At 35.4% G+C, this 16,254-nt stretch overlaps 1 long non-coding RNA gene across 2 annotated transcripts in view; it reads left to right on the top strand.

The window, feature by feature from the left end:
- The window catches only part of LOC147581012 (uncharacterized), a 121,170-nt gene that overhangs the window by 14,301 nt on the left and 90,615 nt on the right, over positions 1–16,254 (top strand). The window contains exons 2-3 of one of the 2 annotated variants that reach the window (XR_015250823.1): positions 7,961–8,353; positions 11,918–11,973. This is a non-coding gene — a long non-coding RNA (uncharacterized LOC147581012). The remainder of the gene's footprint in view (positions 1–7,960; positions 8,354–11,917; positions 11,974–16,254) is intronic. The other variant, XR_015250824.1, reaches the window with a different exon arrangement.

The following is a 16,254-nucleotide window of genomic DNA, read 5'->3' as shown; positions in this document are numbered from 1 at the left end:
CTCTCTTGCTAGAACTAGAGTTACTGTCTCCTCTCACCTGCAAATTCAGCCATATTCTTCTTTGTAAACTAATTCTAATCAAGGCAAGGAAACAATCAGTAGCCTCAGGAAACATGTTTAGGAAGTCCAAATTAAGTTGATTTCTCAAATCTGTGATTTAGTGACATAGTCATCCCTATACTTATGATTTTCTGTTAATCCCTGTCTGTTGGTCTTGGTCTATAAAAGTGGTCGTCTATTATTGTCAACCTTCTTAGGTGTTTTCCAGCCTTTTCTCCAAGAGCCTCTTCTATTTCATTCTTCCATTTCCAATCCATTCTTCACAGATAATTTCTAAATCATAAACTCTGTGACATTATTCATATATTTTAAAAATCTTTATGTAGTTCCCTATTGCTTATTGTTACATTGTCATATGATTAAGAACCTTAACAATTTAATAGACTCCTGTATCCACCCAGTAGTCTCACTCCATAGGACAGCTCCCCAGACATCTAACATACAGTAGTCACTTTCTATATTTTGCTGGTTTGAATGTTTATAACCCCTGTAGTAGGCATTTCTGGGAACACAATATTAATAAAAAATCATTCTCCTGCAAAGTTCCTGATACAATAGGTAGAGTTGGTTTATGATCAACGTTAATGACAGATAAATTTAAAGAAATATCAATTTATATACAGCCATAAGAATAGCCTCTCATTCAAGATCTTGCAGATCTTATGTCAGCACTATGTTGGACATGCCCTGGTAAATGAAAATTCGGTAGGGATGTCATTGGTCCAATGCAAAGCAACTTTAGAGTTCTGAGGTATAAGCACTGATATTTAAAATGTAGAGTAAGAGCAAGTATAAAGGTATACAGTAAGTCCATGTCTAAATATAGAGTTGACATCAGGTAAGAAATCCATGGAGGATTCTGGGCCAGCCAGTGGAGGTAATATTACTCTAGGTATAGGGAGAGAAGGCATTGATAATGGGAAACAGGTGTAACTTGCCAAGGAAAGGCAGAATATTATCCACAAATTAAAAATAGGAAGCAGAGTAATGACCTAATTAGTTGGAAAAGCACTGTTATGACAGAAAAAGAGTAGATTGGATGAAACTATGGGCAAGGGATTGTGATTCAATTTAACCTTTGCAAATTATCAAGTCCATGGGATAGGGAGGAAATCTAATGAGAATTGCTAGAGTCAGCTTTGTAGGAGATTAATGGCTAGAACCTAATGTATAAAAATGGGCTTGTTCTAGACACTACTTTTTCCTTGAAGGAATCCCAACTTCTTACTAAATAGTCAAATCTCTTAGTTTGTGAAAACTAAAAAAGTTTATAACACTGAGTTTTCTATCAAATAAACCTGCAAACAAACTGAATCTAATTATGTCCTAATTAAGTCCTAAATTGTATGGTCTTGAAGTAAATATATATATGCACTTAAAACATGTTCTTTAGTAATCAAATTTGTATAAATATATTTTTCTCAAAATTTTAAAACTATTGCCTGGAAGTTTCTAATTTTATGATAGTTGCTTGCTTTATGTTTACCATTGCCAAAAAATAATCTATTGAGCTTGATTCTATCTAAACAAACATGATGAGTATTCTAAAAGAGTTAACTCATGGACTGTTTGAGGCAAAAAGTGATCTGTTAAATCGAGAGAAATTTTACTGCACACTTTACAAAATACTGTGTTATCCTTTCCAAGGACAGGGATCAAGTCTCCTTCAAAGGCTAAAATTTTAGGGGCGCCTGGGTGGCGCAGTCGGTTAAGCGTCCGACTTCAGCCAGGTCACGATCTCGCGGTCCGTGAGTTCGAGCCCCGTGTCAGGCTCTGGGCTGATGGCTTGGAGGCTGTTTCCGATTCTGTGTCTCCCTCTCTCTCTGCCCCTCCCCCGTTCATGCTCTGTCTCTCTCTGTCCCTAAAATAAATAAAAAACGTTGAAAAAAAATTTAAAATGGCTAAAATTTTAAACACATAAAGTTTATCTCCTGAAACATCCTTTGAAGATTCCTTACTTAAACTGGAATGATTGAACTTCTCATGGTTACTCTAGTACTGACCATGGCTACTGAAAGTATATTTACATCTTTTAGAAACCACATGGATAAGTAAATAATATGTTTGGGACTTCCAGTTATAACATAATTGGATATTTCTTCAATAATATACTATCCTTTTGTATTCTAAAGTTATGAACAACTGGAAATGGTTAGAAATGTATTGTCATATTATATATAATGTACATGTCACCGATTTAAAACAATTATTTGTTATTTATTTATTTATTTATTTATTATTTTTATTTTTTAATTCACATGCAAGTTAGCATATAGTACAATGATTTCAGGAGTAGATTCCAGTGATTTGTCCCCTATGTATAACCCTATTGCTCATCCAAACAAGTGTCTTCCTTAATGCACCTCACCCATTTGGCCAATACCACCACCCAACACTTCTCCAGCAACCCTCAGTTTGTTCATTGTATTTAAGAGTCTCTTATGTTTTCTTGACCTCCTTGTTTTTATATAATTTTTGCTTTTCTTCCATTACGTGCATCTGTTTGGATCTTAAATTCCACATATGAGTGAAATCATGTGATATTTGTCTTTCTCTGTCTAACTAATTTCACTTAGCATAATACCCTCTAGTTCCATCCACATAGTTGCAAATGGCAAGATTTCATTTTTTTTGATTGCCAAGTAATACTCCATTGTATATATACCACATCTTCTTTATCCATTCATCTGTTGATGGACATCTGGGCTCTTTCCATATTTTGGCTATCGTTGATAGCACTTCTATAAACATTGTGGTACATGTGCCCCTTCAACACAGCACACTTGTGTTTCTTGGATACATACCTAGCAGTGCCATTGCTGGCTTGTAGGGTAGTTCTATTTTTAATTTTTTGAGGAACTCCACACTGTTTTTCAGAGTGGCTGCACCAGTTTGCATTCCCACCAGTGGTGTAAAAGAGATCCTCTCTCTCTGCATCTTTGCCAACATCTGTTGTTGCCTGAGTTGTTCAGTTTAGCCCTTCTGACTGGTGTGAGGTGGTGATTCATTGTGCTTTTGATTTGTATTTCCCAGATGATGGGTGATGTTGAGCATTTTCTCATGTGTCTGTTAGTCATCTGGATGTATTCTTTGAAGAAGTGTCTATTCATGTCTTTTGCCCATTTCTTTACTGGATTATTTGTTTTTTGGGTGTTGAGTTTGATAAGTTCTTTATAGATCTTGGATATTAACCCTTTTATCTGATATGACCTTTGCAAATATCTCCTCCCATTCTGCCGGTTGCCTTTTAGTTTTTCTGATTGTTTCCTTTGCTGTCAGAAGTTTTTCATTTTGATGAGGTCCCACTAGTTCATTTTTGCTTTTGTTTCCCTTGCCTCCAGAGATGTGTTGAGTAAGAGGTTGCTGCAACTGAGGTCAAAGAGGTTTTTACCTTCTTTCTTCTCTAGGATTATGATGGCTACCTGTCTTATGTTTAGTTCTTTCATCCGTTTTGAGTTTATTTTTGTGTATGGTGTAAGAAAGTGGTCCAGGTTCATTTTGCCACATGTCGCTGACCAGTTCTCCCACCATTTGCTAAAGAGACTGTCTTTATTCCATTGGATATTCTTTCCTGCTTTTTTCAAAGATTAGTTGGCCATACGTTTGTGGGTCCATTTCTGGGCTCTCTATTCTGTTCCCTTGATCTGAGTGTCTGTTCCTGTGCCAGTACCATACTGTCTTGATAGTTACAGCTTTGTAGCATAGCTTGAAGTCTGGGAGTGTGATACCTCCAGCTTTGGTTTTCTTTTTAATGATTACTTTGACTATTCAGGGTCTTTTCTGGTTCCATACAACTTTTAGGATTGTTTGTTCTAGCTCTGTGAAGAATGCTGGTGTTATTTTGATAGGGTTTCCATTGAATATGTAGATGCTTTGGGTAGTATAAACATTTTAACAATATTTGTTCTTCCAAGCCATGGGCATGTAATGTTTTTCCATCTTTTTGTGTCTTCTTCAATTTCTTTTACAAGCTTTCTATAGTTTTCAGCGTGTAGATTTTTTACCTCTTTGGTTGGGTTTATCCTAGGTATTTTATGGTTTTTGGTGTAATTGTAAATGGGATAGATTCCTTGATTTCTCTTTTTGTTGCTTCATTATTGGTGTAGAGGAATGCAACAAATTTATGTGCATTGATTTTATATCCTCCGACTTTGCTGAATTCATGAATCAGTTCTAGCAGTTATTTGGTGGAACTTTTTGGGTTTTCCATGTAGAGTATCATGTCATCTGCGAAGAGTGAAAGTTTGATTTCCTCCTTGCTGATTCCTTTTATTCCTTTGTGTTGTCTAATTGCTGAGGCTAGGACTTCCAATACTATGTTGAATAAAGGTGGCGACAGTGGACATCCCTGTCATGTTCCTGTCATGTTCCTGACCTTAGGAGGAAAGCTCTCAGTTTTTCCCCATTGAGAATGATATGAGTGGTAGGTCTTTCATATATGGCCTTTGTTATCTTGAGATATGATCCTTCTATCCCTACTTTCTTGAGGGTTTTTTTCAAGAAAGGATGCTATATTTTGTCAAATGCTTTCTCTGCATCTATTGAGAGGATCATATGGTTCTTGTCCTTTCTTTCATTGGTGTGATGTATCACACTGATTTTTTTGCAGACATTGTACCAGCCCTGAATCCCAGGTATAAACCCACTTGGTTGTGGTGAATATTCTTTAAATGCATTTTTGGATCCAATTGGCTAATATCTTGTTGCGGATTTTTGCGTCCTTGTTCACCAGGGAAATTGATCTGTATTTCTCCTTTTATTGGGATCTTTATCTGGTTTTGGAATCAAGGTAATGCTGGCTTCATAGAATGAGTTTGGAAGTTTTCCTTCTCTTTCTATTTTTTGTAACAGCTTCAAAAGAATAGGTGTTTACTCTTCTTTATATATTTGGTAGAATTCCCCTGGAAAGCCATCCCAACTCTGGACTCTTGTTTGTTGGCAGATTTTTTATTTTAATTTGATTTCTTTACTGGTTATGGATCTGTTCAAATTTTCTATTTCTTCCTGTTTCAGTTTTGGTCATTTATATGTTTCTAGGAATTTGTCCATTTCTTCTAGATTGCCCAATTTATTGGCATATAATTGCTCATAATATTCTCTTATTATTGTTTTTATTTATGCAGTGTTGTTTCTGATCTCCTCTCCTTAATTCTTGATTTTATTTATTTGTGTCCTTTCCATTTTCTTTTTGATCAAATTGGCTAGGAATTTATCAGTTTTGTTAATTCTTTCAAAGAACCAGCTCCTGGTTTCATGGGTCCATTCTAGTGTTTTGTTGTTGTTGTTGTTGTTGTTTATAGCATTGATTTCTGCTCTAATCTTTATTACTTCCCCTCTTAATCTGGTTTTGGTTTTATTTACTGTTCTTTTCCCAGCTTTTTAAGGTGTAAGGTTAGGTTCTGTATCTGAGATCTTTCTTCCTTAGTTAGGAAGGCCTTGGTTACTATCTATTTCCCTCTTATGATGTCTTTGCTGCACACCAGAGGTTTTGGGTTGTGTTTTCATTTTCATTGGCTTCCACATACTTTTTAATTTACTCTTTACTTTCTTAGTTAGCCCATTCATTCTTCAGTTGGATGTTCTTTAGTCTCCAAGTATTTGTTGTCTTTCCAAATTTTTTCTTGTAGTTGATTTCGAGTTACATAGTGTTGTGGTCTGAAAATAGGCACTGTATGATCTCCATCTTTCTGTACTTGTTGAGGGCTGCTTTGTGTCCCAGTATGTGATCTATTCTGGAGAATTTTCCAGTGCAGTCGAGAACAATGTGTATGCTGCTGTTTTATGATGAAATTTTCTGAATATATCTGTTAAGTCCATCTGGTCCAGTGTGCCATTCGAAGCCTTTGTTTCCTTATTGATTTTCTGTTTAAATGATATGTCTATTGCTATAAGTGGGGTATTGAAGTTTCCTACTATCGTGGTATTATTATCAATGAGTTTATTTATGTTTGTCATTAATTGATTTACATATTTATGTGCTTCCACTTTGGGAGCATAAATTTTACAATAGTTAGATCTTCTTGGTGGATAGACCCCTAAATTATGATATAATGCTCTTCTTTATCTCTTGTTACAGTCTTTATTTTAAAATCTAGATTGTCTGATATAAGTATGGCTACTCCAGCTTTCTTTTGGCAACCATTAGTATGATAGATGGTTCTCCATCCCCTTACTTTCAATCTGAAGGTGTCTTTAGGTCTAAAATGGGTCTCTTGTCAATAGCATATAGATGGATTTTGTTTTCTTATGCATTCTGTTACCTACGTCTTTTGATTTGGAGCATTTAGTCCATTGACATTTAGAGTGAGCACTGAAATATATGAATTTATTGCCATTATGTTGCCTGTAGAGTTGGAATTTCTGGTGGCATTCTCTGGTACTTTCTAGTCATTGTTGTTTTTGGTCTTTTTGTTTTGTTTCATCTTTTCTCCTCTCAGAGAGTCCCACTTAAAATTTCTTGCATTGCTGGTTTAGTAGTCGTGAACTCCTTTGATTTCTGTTTGTCTGGGAAACTTTTTCTCTCTCCTTTTATTTTGAATGACAGCCTTGCTGGATAAAGAATTCTTAGCTGCATATTTTTCTGATGTAGCACATTGAATATAACCTGCCATTCCTTTCTGGCTGCCAAGTTTCTGTGGACAGGTCTGCTGTGAACCTGATCTGTCTTCCCTTGTAGGTTAAGGACTTTTTTTTTTTTCCCTTGGTTGCTTTCACGATCCTTTCCTCATGGGCTTGTGTCTTTTGTGGATTTGACTATGATATTTACCTTGTTGATGGTCTGTTTTTGTTGAATCTAATGGAGGTTCTCTGTGCTTTCTGAATTTTGATGTCTGTGTCTTTCCCCAGTTTAGGAAAGTTTTCAGCTATGATTTGCTCACATAACCCTTCTACCCCTTGTTCTCTCTTCCTTTTCTGGGACCTCTATGATTCAGATGTTATTCCCTTTTACTGAGTCACTGAGTTCTCTAATTCTTATACCAAGCTCTTTTGCCTTAGGTTCCCTCTTTTTTCCTGCTTCATTATTCTCCATAAGTTTGTCCTCTATATCTGCTTTACTGCTCTGCTACATCCATCCTTACTTCCATAGCATCCATTCAAGATTGCATCACAGTTATAGCATTTTTAATTTTGTCCTGACTAGATTTTTCTTCTTTTAACTCTGCAGAAAAGGATTCTCTGCTTTTCTCAACCCCCCTAGTATTTTTATTATCATGATTTTATATTCTTGTCCAGATATCCTGCTTGTGTCTGTGTTGAGTAAGCCCTGACTGTCATTTCTTCCTATTCTTTCTTTTAGGATGAATTCCTTCATTTCATTTGAAGGGAAAAATATACTTAATAAAATAAAAAAATAGTAAAAATTAAAAAAATTAAAAACAACACAAAAAAAATCAAGTAAAGGATGCTAGATCCTGGGTGTGTTTTGGTCTGGTTGTTGAAAGAAGCTTGACAGAATAGAGAAAAAAAGGGAAAGAAACAAAAAGAAAAAAAGGAGGGGGAGTAAGGGAAAATGTTTGCAAATTAAAAAAATGAATGCAACAAAATAGGATGAAATGAAATGATGAAAGTAAAGTAAAATTGAAAAAAATTACAAAAAAGTAAAAAATAGAGTAGAAAAAATTAAAGAAAAATCTTTTTTATATAAACAGAAAGTAAAAATAATTTTTTTTCTTTCTGTATTCAATAATAAGAAAAGGAAAGAAAAAGAAAAAAGTTGATTAGATAGACCAGTGAAGAGAATGAAATATGATTGAAATTACATCCAGTTTCCCCTAGGAGTCAAACTGTGAAGCACTTTATAGTTCGTAAACTAAGCAGGTGGAGAGACTCATGGTGCTCATCTAGGGTGCAGTCCGCTCAGTTGGGCAGGGCTTGGTGTAACGGCTCTATTCTCCACTAGATGGCGTTGCTTAGCTCACTGCGGTGGATCCTTCGTGGTGTATGCTCTTGGGCTGGAGAAGTGAAATGGTGTCACCAACTACTCCTCCCTGGTATCAGAACTCTGTGCTCTTGAAGACTGGCAATCAAGCACCCCTCCTTTGTCTCCAACTTCCGTCCATTTCCTGCTACCAAACTGTCTCTGACCAAGCTATCAGCCTGCCAGGTGGCACCTTCTTCCCGAGTTTTATCTCACATGGGGTTGTGTTTCCAAACCCCTCTCTTTTCAGGGCTCTGCAGCTTTGACTCACTCAGACCCTCCTGGGGGAGGGTCTCGCTGAGCAGTGGCTGGGTGCTTGTCTGCCCCCAGGAATGTTCCTGTGACTCTGCTGCTGTGGATGCCCGGAGACTGCAGGTCGGGTGCCAACCCACCACTAAAAAGTTGTGTGATCGTGTAGCAGCATTGTTTCAGAGATTATGGTAAATCACGACACACATCTGGCACGAGGCTTCACCCTTAATGTCCTTGTTTCAACACCAGTGAAAGTGGCTCTTCTCTGGGGGTCTGCTGGGACCTTTGCCTGTGGCGAAGGGTAACTGCCACTCCCCACGTGGCCTGGGGACACTTCGGACCTTGCTGTCTGCTCCTAGAGATTTGCCCTTCCCAGCAGAGCACCACCAGGTACTGAGCTGTGCTCCCCTGTTATTTAGAATCTTAATGGAATTTAAACCCTCTCCTTTCTCCCTTTTTCATTCAGTCCCTTTGCATGTGTTTCCACTCTATCTCTTTCTCTCCAGCTGCTTTCAATGGGGAGTGCTTTTACTGTGCTCTCCGCCCTCTCTCTTTTCTCTCTCCATGGCTTTTCTCACTCCCAATTCACCTCTCCGTGCCACGTACCTGCCGAGTTCTGTGGTTCAGGTTGTGCAGATTATTGTGTTAATCCTCAGGTAAGTTTCCTAGGTGTGCAAGATGGTTTGGTGTTTATCTAGCTGCATTTCAGGAAAGAGAGAGGCAAAAAAACCTTCCATGCTGCTCTTCATCTTGGCCCCTCCCTCAAGTCACTGAGTTTTAAGACTCCTAGACTGAGGTACACTTGCACTATATAGAGACAATTGTATTAGGAGAAGTGTGACTTTTCACTAGGTAAAAACTTCAACCTATATTTATTCTATGCGTCCAGCATAAAAGAAAGTCACTGTTAAAGCAAGTATGTGTTTAATAGCAACAGAATCAAAATACAGAATACTATATTACCACTTAACAAATTTCCTCTGTAAAATTTTCTTAATATGTAGAGACTTAAGTTCTATTGTACAGGAGAGGTATTGGTTCAAGATTAAAAACAAAAGCAAACATTTCTGTAGAAAGAATTGCTTCAGATTCTAGTAGGCTTTACCATGAGTATATCCAATGAAGTGTTTTGCATCAACTAAAATAAAGTTTAGAAAAGCACATACATATTTAATAGACAAGGTTCTATTAATTTGACAATTATAACATATATCAACAAACTCATTAATTAATGGTTATGAATATCAGATCCTGAAAATTGCTGATAAACCAACACATTCCAAAGAATATTTTTTTAACTACAGGTTTAATATATTTTGTATTTGAAATCATTACTAAAATGAACTTTTACAGTTAGCACCTTATGAAGAAATAGAAAATTTGAACAAACCCATAACCAGTAAAGAAATTGAATTAGTAATCAAAACTCTCCCAACAAACAAGAGTCCAGGGCCGGATGGCTTTCTAGGGGAATTCTAAAATACCACTCTATAATTTTACACATAGCACTTTCTCATATATTACTTAACTTATATCTAATTTCAATTTCGTACCTAAAATAAAATCTTAATTCAGCTCAATGTTTTTTGTTCTGGTTATAGATACTATCCTAAGGGAAGGAATTGTACACAGCATTAGTTTAATTTCAGTGTTATTTTAAAAGAGATCCAAGAAAAGTACAAGTCATAATCAATCAGAGATAAACTAGAAAAGCATGAATTATGTGACTCTGAGTTCCTCACTACTTGTCTAAAGTCATTGTGCCAAATACGAACAACCAAATATGTAGCTAAGTATAACTTGTTATTCAACCTGATTTAAAATTGCTTAAAAATGAGTTAAGGATATAATATGGTGAACAGAAATAATGTATTATAGTGTTTTTTAAACACTATAACAAAGTTTTTTAAACTTTTTGGAGTATTGGATGAATACTATCCATGGATAAAATATAAAAAGGAAAAATTACTATAAGATGACAACCTGGATGTTTTTCGTCTTTAAGCCCACAGGGATTCTAGTTCCAGTCCTCACTAATTCACTCTCTCATCATATTTCTTAGCATATTGTACTGCCTCTTTTGTCCAGACTTTGAGAAGTAGCAGAGATGTGTATTGATAGGACAAAAATAAACATAAGGACACATAGATGATTTTTTAATGTACAAAACACAGAGCATTTCAAAATACCTAGTTATTAGCTAAGGAAGGACAATAAAAACATGATTTCCTGCATAACTAGAGGTAATGCTGGGAAATTAGTAATTATTAGTTAACACAATGCAAGTTGTAGTATAGCTATAATCATCTAGTTTCCCCTCTATGGCCTATAAATTCTCCAGCACTGTTGGATCTTCTGGATTGAGTGATGCAAAATCAATATTTCTGTTCTGTTCAGAGCAGAGAGCAAACTCTTTTGTTCAGTGTTTCTTAAACACACACACACACACACACACACAAACACACACACACACACACAACCAGTTTATCTTATTAAAGTAGAATTCATTTTCTCTCTATTTTTATGGAGTGAGTATATTAAAAAAGACATTTTCATGACTAGGATAATGTCTGGCAACATATTTTACCCATTTTTTCAAAGCTAGCTGTCTAGGCTGAAACATAGTTTTTGAGGGGAGGAAAGTGACTTATAGGTGGGATGACTGCATTATCTGGGGAAGGATGAAATAAATATTGGAAAAATATGAAACTAGTGTACAGATATATGCCCACTTCTTAACATAAGAGCCTATTGTAAAATATTGCATTAAAACCCTAAATCCAGAATTGGAATTTTCAATTTTTAAGCCACTTATTGACAATTCATTACCTTCAGAGTGTCTCAGTCTCTGTGACTAGTAAATGCTAAAAGGAAAAGTTTTTCAAATATTTTTTAATTAAAATTTGAATTGTTTTATGTATATGAATATTCTTATATGGAAGTATTTCTATATAAACATTTAAAGATATACCTGTTTTCTTAAATAAAATAAATTTCCTTAGTGTCACAGATTTGAAGTGACTAATCACTGAAATGTAGTCACAGACATTTCCAAAATGTATGCCATGTTTCTTGAAATAGAAAGTGTTAAAACATCCAGTTTCTCATTGACTTGGGGGTTGTAGAAGGGGGTGAGGTGGCCACGTAAATTATAGATTTTTATATTGCACATAAATTGATTAAGCAAAAAGTAAGTGTGTTAGTCTCCTGGGGTTTCCCTAACAAAGTACCACAAACTGGGTTTGTTTAGAACAAAGGAAATTTATTCTCTTGGTTCTGGAGGCTGGAAGTCCAGAATGAAGGTGCTGTCACTTTCTGAAGCTTTAGAGGAGGATGATTACTTGTCTCTTCCTACCTTCTGGTAGTTGCAGGCAATTCTTGCTCTTTTTTTGGCTTGTAGATGCATCACTCCACACTCCCTCTGTCTTCACATAGTTGTCTCCATTGTGCATGTGTCTTTGTGTCTTTTTTCCCCTTAGAACGATAGCAGACAGCAGTCATATTGGTAAGGGCCCACCTTACTCCAGTAGAAACCTCATGTTAACTGAAATAATTACATAGGCAATGGCTTTATTTCCAATAAGTTTTTATTCTGAGATTCCAGGAAAAATATGAAGTTTTGGTACATATGGCTCAATCCAGCACTAAACAATGTTTATCATTTTTTTTTATACCTCTCATTCTTAGGAAAAAGACATTGAAGATTAAATATCAAGAGATTTCACCTCTACTTTCAAGTTACAGTAAGTCTATTTGTCCTAAAATTTATTGAAATGTTAAATATTGAGATGGCACCTTATTTAATACGGTTTGAACAATGTGTAAAATCACTGATATAAATGGATAGAGCCATTTACTGTAATTGCCTTTATATGTTTGATAAAAGAGAAATACCATTTCAGCAAAAGGATAGATGGAGTGTTAATGGGATTAATCAGTGTGCTGATGTGAATGGTAGCTTAAGTAGAACTGCCCTAAAGCAATAGGCACTTAAAAAGCAGCTATTTGGAAAAAAAAATCTCATTTTTCAAGAATTCATGCAAGGTATTATTAAGGTTAAGAAATTCAGTTATATGTCAAGGTAACTATCATTACTCTTTCATTATTTAATAAATATTTATTAAGTATCAACTATGTATTTGGCTCCATATAGGTACTATGCAGTACAGAAGGAAGTAAAAATATGATTTATATTTCCAGTCCAAAACCTTGAGGAAACTTTTGTAGCCTGGAATTTCCAGTGATAGCAACCTGACTTATAAAGGATTATAATGCCTCCATAGTCCTTTTTGAAACATTTTAAAATCATACCTTATGAATTGTATATGAAAACCTAAAATATAAAAACTCAATGGAAAGTAGCATGTTATTCAGTCCCACAACTTTTAATTAGGTCTGTTAGTTCACAAGCAGAATAATATTTATAAATGCCTAGTAATTTCATATTGAATTACTATAAAACTTTGAAGTGCACTGTACTGTGTTCTTCTGTCTTTGTTCCAAATATACTTGTCAGAATGTTGAGAACAATTTCTCACTGTCATGAAAATACACTTGCTATTTAATTCCAATAGTTCTCCCTGGGGGAGTTTAAATTTCAGTCTGTATTTGTGTCAACTAAGTGGTCATGCAATTGTTTAAGAGGTCAGCAGATTTCCTTTATTTTATTTTTTTAATTAAAAATTTTTATTGTATGTTAATTCCAGTGTAGTTAACCTATAGTGTTATATTAGCTTCAGGTATACAATATAGTGATTCAGCAATTCTATAGGTTACTCAGTGCTCATCGTCATAAGTGTAGTCTTAATCTCCATCACTTACTTCATCCATTCCTCCACTGACCTTCCTCTGGTAACCATCAGTTTTATCTCTAGAGTTAAGAGTCTGTTGTAGGTTTGTCTCTTTTCTTCTTTGTTCATTTGTTTTTTAAATGCCACATATGAGTTAAATCATATTGTATTTTTCTTTCTATGATTAACTTTTTTCACTTAACATTATACTATCTAGATCCATCTATGTTGTTGCAAATGGCAAAATATCATTATTTTTTTATGGCCAAGAAATGCTTCATTGTGTGTGTGTGTGTGTGTGTGTGTGTGTGTGTGTGAGTGCATCACATCTTCTTTAGCCATTCATCTATTGATGGATACTTGGGATGCTTCCAGAATTTGGCTATTGTAATTAATGCTGCCTAAACATAGGGCTGCATATATTTTTTGAATTAGTGTTTTTGTATTCTTTGGGTAAATACTCAGTAGGGCAATGGTAATTCTATTTTTAACTTTTTTTAAAAAATAAATGTTTATTTTTGAGAGAGAGGGAGGGAGAGAGAGAGAGAGAGAGAGAGAGAGAGAGAGAGAGAGAGAATGCATGGGGGAGGGGCAGAGAGCAAAGGAGACACAAAATCCGAGCTGTCAGCACAGAGCCTGATGCAGGGCTCCAACTCACAAACCATGAGATCATGACCTGAGCCAAAGTCAAACACTTAACTGACTGAGCAACCCAGGTGCCCCTCTATTTTTAACTTTTGAGGAAACTCTATACTTGTTTTCCACAGTGGTTGCACCAGTTTGCATTCCCACCAACAGTGCACGAGAGTTCCGTTTTCTCCATATCGTGCCAACACCTATTGTTTCTTGTGTTTTTTATTTTAGCCATTCTGACAGGTGTGAGGTGATATCTTGTGTTTTTAATTTGCTTTCCCATGAAGATTAGTATTGTTAAGAATCTTTCCATGTGTTATTGACCATCTGTCTTTAGAGAAATGTATGTTTATGTCTTCTGCCCATTTTTTAATTGGATTATTTTTTTGGTGTTTATTTATATAATTTCTTTATATATGTATATATATATCACGTTTTTATTTAAATCCTAGTTAATTAACATATAGTGTAATATTGGTTTCAAGAGTAGAATTTAGTGATTCATCACTTACAGTTAACACCCACTGCTTATCACAACCAGTATCCTCCTTAATGTCCATCTCCTCTCCAGGAACGCTTAGTTTATTCTCTATAGTTAAAAGTCTCTTATGGTTTTCTTCCCTCTCTTTTGTTTCCCTCCCCCTGTGTTCATCTGTTTCATCTGTTTTGTTTCTTAAATTCCACATGAGTGAAACCATCAGGTATTTGTCTTTCTCTGACTTATTTTATCATAATACAGTCTAGCTCGATCTATGTTGTTGCAAATGGCAAGATTTTGTTCTTTTTGATGGCTGAAAAATATTCCATAGTAGATATATACACCACGTCTTATTTATCCATTCATCAGTCCATGGATGTTTTGGCTCTTTTTATAATATGGCTATTGTTGGTAATGCTGTTATAAATATCAGGGTGCTTGTATTCTTTTTAGTCAATATTTTTGTATCCTTTGGGTAAATGCCTAGCAGTGCAATTGCTGGTTTAGAGTAGTTCTATTTTTACCTTTTGAGTAACCTCCTTACTGTTTTTTTGGAGTGGCTGTACCAGTTTTTATTCCCACCAAAAGTGTAAGCATCCTTGCCAACATCTGTTGTTTCCTATATTATTAATTTTAGCCATTCTGACAGGTGTGAGTTGGTATCTCATCATGGTTTTGATTTGTATCTCCCTGATGATGAGTGGTGTTGAGCATCTTTCATGTGTTCATTAGTCATCTGTGTGTCTTCTTTGGAAAAATGTCTATTCATGTCTTCTGCCCATTACTTAACTGAATGGTTTGTTTTTGTGTGTTGAGTTTTACAAGTTCTTTATAGATGTCCATGTGATGTGTCATTTGTAAATATCTTCTGCCATTCTGTCGGTTGCCTTTTTTTTGTTGATTATTTGCTTTTCTGTGCAGGAACTTTTAATTTTGATGTAGTCCCAATAGTTTATTTTTCCTTTGTTTCTCTTGCCTCAGAAGACACATCAAGAAAAATATTACAATGGCCAGTATCAGAGAAATTATTTACTTTCTGTGCTTTCTTCTGGATTTTTTGTGGTTTCAGGTCTCACATTTGGGTCCTTAATCCACTTTGAATTCATTTTTGTAAATGGTGTAAGAAAGTGAGGTCAGGAGGTTTTCCAATATTTTAGGATATTTCCTTTAGTGAAGAAAAACTTTTTGGAAGTTTATTGGTTGTTTCACATCTTCACACTATTGTTTAGCAAGTTGCTGCTCTAGTCCTTCGACTTGAAAGTATGAACAATTTTGCTAATGTGACATATTTTAGAAAGTTTGAAGAGAATTTGGGTTCAAATATTCAAACAACAGAATAATGAAATCTTTTCTTCTTTCACATAATTTGAAGTGACATCCATACAAATAGCATTGTGTTCAGTAATAAGATAGTTCATTTGTATATAAATTGACCAGAACTATAGGAAAATTAATTTTTTACAAATTCACACTCAAGAAATATTGTCAGATCCTTCATTTGTCATAATACTTTATTCAAAGGAGAATAAATTACAAAAAACCAGTTTAACTTTAATGGTAATTAACATATTTGTTAAGTTACTCATCCAATCAGTATTTGAGTGCCCATTCTGATGCATTCATTGTTCTGCACACTTGAGATACATCAGTGAAAAAGAGACCAAAAAATATTGTATTCAAGGATCTTACCTTCCAGTATCAGTGAGAATGAGCAATACATGTACTGAATAAGTAAAATTAGGAAACTTATAAAAAGGTTCTAAGTGTTATGGGAAAATAACAAGAAGAGTAAGGTAAGGGGAATAAGGCATGGCAGCTGTGGGGATGTTTGTTTTATTAAATAGAGTGGTCTGGATAGATTGCATTGTAAATTTGAAACTTTAGCACAAACTTGGAACTCCATGAAGGCCCAGGGCATTCCAGGTAAAACAAATAGAGTAGTGCCTGGATGGCTCAGTCAGTTAAGCGTCCAACTTTGGCTCAGGTCATGATCTCGTGGATCGTGGATTCTATCCCCGTGTTGGGCTCTGTGCTGACAGCCTGGAGCCTTAAGCCTGCTTTGGATTCTGTGTCTCCCCAACAACTTGGAGACTTGAGCCTGCTTCGGATTCTGTATCTCTCTG

The sequence above is a fragment of the Puma concolor genome, chromosome B2 (assembly GCF_028749965.1).
Source record: "Puma concolor isolate L17-30 chromosome B2, mPumCon1.1.hap2, whole genome shotgun sequence".
In the NCBI taxonomy this organism is placed as follows: domain Eukaryota; kingdom Metazoa; phylum Chordata; class Mammalia; order Carnivora; family Felidae; genus Puma; species Puma concolor.
Note: the sequence above shows the minus strand (reverse complement) of the source record. Positions and strands in the feature narration are given on the sequence as shown.